The following is a 5,189-nucleotide window of genomic DNA, read 5'->3' on the forward strand; positions in this document are numbered from 1 at the left end:
AGTTAGTAAAATATCGAAGTTAAGGATAACATCGCCATCATGGCAGTGGCGAAGTTTGTAGGCAGGCGAAGTTAATACAACTTCGCCTTGGACAGTAACTTCGCTGCAAGAACGGGTTAGAAATCACAAGGCATTCCTTTGCAGATAACAACAATCAGAAGATTAAACTACCCATAAGACTGTCCGATTGATCCTTAGGAACCTTTAATGGTGACCAATCTAGTAACACAGAAGCTATAATATGAGACAACCAAGAACAACTTCATAATCAGACAAATTTAGGGTTTGTAACAAGCAAAGGTATTAAATTATGACACATAAGGAGTATAGAAACCTTGTACGCGCAAAAACGAAGGCAATAACGATGATCGATCAAGGTTCGATAACTAGATAACTTCACCGAGGGTTTGAGAGGGTTTATTTAACCAGATTTGACCTAAGTCTGCAATTTATACCATTAAGAAATACCCAGGGGCGAAGTTATACTAACTTATACTAACTTCGCCTGGTGGATAACTTCGCCACAACGAAGTTAATTTTATAAAACGATAAAAAAAGAGTAACCAAGATTTTATTTTAAATACTATAAAACGAAACCATATAACACAACAAGAGTAATATAAAAAGACGGGATCAATTCAGAATACCCTGCATGTTTAAGAAAAGATCCGAACAGGAATCATATTGATTAAGAGGTTGTCACAAGGATTCATGTTCAACGTTATTATGACATAGAGAAACAGGTTGCAGGCAGGTATAAAACTTAGCATGGTTTTCATTGCTTCTGTGATACAGATTATGTTCAATTAGGCTCAAAATTTAGATGGACATCACTTAAGGAATTGTGATGCCTCCTATCTATTCTCAAGGCGTATTTGGCTTTCCCCAGATCACCCCGACTTGACTTCGACCCGCAGTGGTTGATCAAACAATGTACATTTGAGTCAACTTTACAATCCTTTCACTTAGCTTTCACAAGACTCAGTTGGTGCCTTATCCTTGTTGTTTTTGACTTGATGAATTACAAAGGTAATAAGACATATATCCTTTTTTAAGTAGAACCGTAACGAAAACCTGCAAGTCCCGAATCTGGATCACTGCAGTAAGAGAACATAATATTCACGGGGATCAAGACACTCACGGGCTCGTGTATGACTGGGTAATCACTTTTCTGCCTATCATTTGGAAAGATATATATGGAGACATGCACGAATCAAAATGACTCTCCATAGTAAATCGAGCAGATTTAATTTGTATCACATTAACTTTTACGCACCATGGAAAGCTACCGTACCAAACAATGACTGTCCTAAAGTCTTTTAGGCCTAATAACTTCACCCGTTAGGCACAAAAAAACAGTTTATCTATCATTTTCCAAAGGTTGGATCAATTTTTAATTTAACACCAATTTAGAAGCTTCATGGAAGCTATAGACTGAAAAAGTATATCACTTCCCATAAAAAAATTAAATTCAGACGTCCTGATTATTTCTAAGTCTTTAGGTAAATGGCTATCCTAAACATCCAGTGGATTAGCAGGACCAACCATATATGAATATGTGTCCCTCCGACTAAGTATAATCGACATAATTTTAGTGACGGAAAAAAAAACTCATCACAACCGCCCCAGTTGCTTTCAGTTATTCGGTTAATGCATATCCTTTGAATCTACAAGTAGTTCCAAGGACCAAACATATTCAAGAACATGTCCTTCAAACTTAAGCTACTGACATAATTCTCAGCGATAGTGAATTTTTTTTAATAAAAACAAAAGAACACGGTTACTCGGGATTGAGCATCCCATTAAGCTCAATAAGATTTTGAAAACGGGACCGGTCAAAAGCTTTTGTAAAAAGATCGGCAAAGTTATCCAAGGAATCAAGCTTTTCAAGCAAGATTAATTTCTTCTCAGCACAATCCCGTATGAAATGATGACGAATGTCAATATGTTTTGTTTTACTATGTTTAACGGGATTGTTAGTTACTGAGATAGCAGCAGTTTTATCAATGCAAATAGGAGTTTGAGTGAAATTCATACCATAATCGCGCATTTGTTGTTGTATCCATAAAACCTGGGATCAGCAGTTCGATGTTGCCATGTATTCTGCTTCTCAAGTGTATATGGCCACAGAGGTTTGCTTCTTGCACTGCCAAGACGCCAATCTTCCTCCGAGAAACTGACAGCCACCAGTTGTTGACTTTCTGTTCTGATTACATCCTCCATAGTCAGAGTCAGTGTATGCTACCAGATCCAGTTCTCCTCGTTTTGGATACCAGAGACCCAACTTAGGCTTTCCTTTAAGATACCGCAAAATCCTCTTCACTCCTTTCATGTGCGACTCCTTTGGATTAGCCTGAAAACGAGCACAAAGACAAACTGCAAACATAATGTCAGGTCTAGAAGCAGTTAAATACATCAAAGAACCTATAATAACCCGATACTGAGTGGGATCCACATCTTCATCACTTTCGAAGTCAACACCTAGTTTGTGGTTGACACAAATTGAAGTGTCGAACGGGGTGCTGTCTTCCATCTTAAAACGCTTAAGCACATCGTGAACATATTTTGTTTGATGAATGAACATGCCATCCTTCTTCTGATCTACCTGTAAACCCAAAAAGAAAGTTAATTCACCCATGGCGCTCATCTCAAACCTTTTCTTCATGACTGCTTCAAACTCCTGACACATAAAAATTTTTGAGGCTGCCAAGATGATATCGTCCACATAGACCTGGACGAGAAGAAAATCATTCCCATTTCATTTTACAAAAAGGGTACTGTCGATCTTTCTTCTCACAAACCCATTTTCCAGCAAATAATCAGACAAAGTTGCATACCAAGCTCGTGGGGCCTGATGTAGACCATATAGAGCTTTTCTGAGCTTGTACACATGATCCGGAAAGTCTGGGTCAGGAAAACCCAGAGGTTGCTCAATATATACCACTTCATCGACCATGCCATTTAGGAACGCGCTTTTCACATCAAGCTGAAACACCTTCGTCTCTTTGTGTGCAGCAAAGGCCAAGAAAAGTCGAATTGCCTCTAATTTTGCCACTGGAGAAAACACTTCATTGTAATCAATTCCTTCTTGTTGGTTAAATCCTTTGACTACTAACCTTGCCTTGTTATGGATGATTACCCCTTTCTCATCTCTCTTGCTTTTGAATACCCACTTCGTACCGATAGCATTCACATCTCGCGGCTTTTCAACTAACTGGCAAACTTCCATCTTGTTAAACTGAGCCAGTTCTCCCTGCATTGCTTCTACCCACGAGCTACCCTTCAATGCCATCTGATAGTTCTTTGGTTCAATCTGACTGATGAAACAGGTATACAAGCATTCATTCATAATACCAGTGTCCTTAATGCTTGTATACACACATGTGTTTTCCTCCAAACTTCTTCTGGTTCGTACTCCATCAGAAGGATTACCGATCACGTTCTCCAAGGGATGATTTCGGTGGATTCTGGTGGTTTGAATGGGACCAACTTCTAAGTCTTCTCCAAGATTCGGAGAAACTTCATTTGAATTGTGTTGAGTGTGAAACGGATTGAAGAAGTCATCATCACTTGAGACAGTATGAGTTTCACCAGCATTTGACACGGTCATTTGTTTTTCATTACACTGTGGATGATCCATAATGACCTCTTCCTCATCGAGTAGCATCTGAGTAGCCATCCTTTCTTCTGTATCTGCAAACTCAAGAGAAGGTAAATTAAAAGATTTAAATAATTTATCATAATCGAACGCCTCTGCTGGTCCCATGCTAGGCTTTGGTGATTTGTAACTTGTAATGTCAGTGTTACAGACTACCTCAACCTTGTTGTTCGATAGATTAAAAACTCTTCTGTTGTGAGTCCCAACAACGTAGCCAACAAGAATACCCTCGTCAGTTTTCTCACCAAATTTTGAGTTATTCTTTAAAATCTAGCATGGGGACCCAAAAGGTTCAAGACCTTTTAGATTTGAGTTTCGACCATGCATTAATTCATAACAAGTTTTGTTTAATCTTTTAACAGTTAAAACACGATTAAGGATATAGCAGGCTGTGGCAACTGTCTCAGCCTAGAACACCACGGGAATTTTAGCATCTACCAGCATAGTCCTGGCGCCTTCGATTAGAGTTCTATTCTTCCTTTCAGCTACTCCATTTTGTTGCGGGGTATATGGTGCGCTAAACTGATGTTCAATCCCTTTATGCAAACAAAACATCTCCATTTGATAGTTCTTGAACTCTGTGCCGTTGTCGCTTCTTATAAACTTGACCTTTCCCCCAACAATATTTTCCACTTTGGTAATCAAGTTAATTACCAACTGCACTGTTTCATCTTTAGCTTTCAGATAATAAACCCATGAGTAAGGTGAGTAGTCATCAGTCACAACCAAGCAATAGGATGTTCCACCCATGCTTTTAACATTTATGGGACCAAACAGATCCATGTGAAGCAAATCCAAAGGTTTGACAATTGAGTTAACCAGTTTGGAGTGATGTGATTTCTTGTGCTGCTTTCCTTTCTTGCACGACAGACATTGATCTTCAAAGCTGAAATTCTTTAAAGGAACCCCAAGTACCAGCCCATTCTTGACAATGTAGTTCATTTTTCGTAGATGGATATGACCCATCCTTCGGTGCCACAATTCTGACTCAGACTTTGTTGCTTTTGACAACAGACATGATTCTTCCGTCGCCATCTCGAACGACCTCATGTCCATCACATATGTATTCTTCTCTCTTGGAGCTTTCATCAAAACCCAGCTTTCAGGAATCTTGAAACCAGGATAGGAACGAGTGCTTCATCCTTTGTAAAGTGCACAGTGTATTCTTTGTCACAGGTTTGCGAGACACTCAGAAGATTTTGCTTTAACTCTTCCACGAAATTAACCTTTTCCAAATTGATTCTCCCATTAGTAACAGTACTGATTCCAGTAATTTTTCCACCACTTTCTCCTGCAAAACTAACCCTTCCTCCTTGAACAGCTTTCCAATCACGTAACAATTTCTTTTTACCTGTCATGTGCCGGGAACAGCCACTGTTGATAACCCACATGTTGTGCACAGCCCTGTTCGACCGTTCCTGCACAGTTAAAGAAACGAATTAAAAAGGAGGGACCCAAGACCTGCTGGTCTTGGGTTGATCAAACCTGTTAAACTGCATCCAACTCCTTGGTTGCCTAAAGTTCCTTTAAG

The sequence above is a fragment of the Bidens hawaiensis genome, unplaced genomic scaffold (genome assembly GCF_021521415.1).
Source record: "Bidens hawaiensis isolate Kalapana, Puna unplaced genomic scaffold, B.hawaiensis_p1.1 tig00037735_1, whole genome shotgun sequence".
Lineage (NCBI taxonomy): Eukaryota > Viridiplantae > Streptophyta > Magnoliopsida > Asterales > Asteraceae > Bidens > Bidens hawaiensis.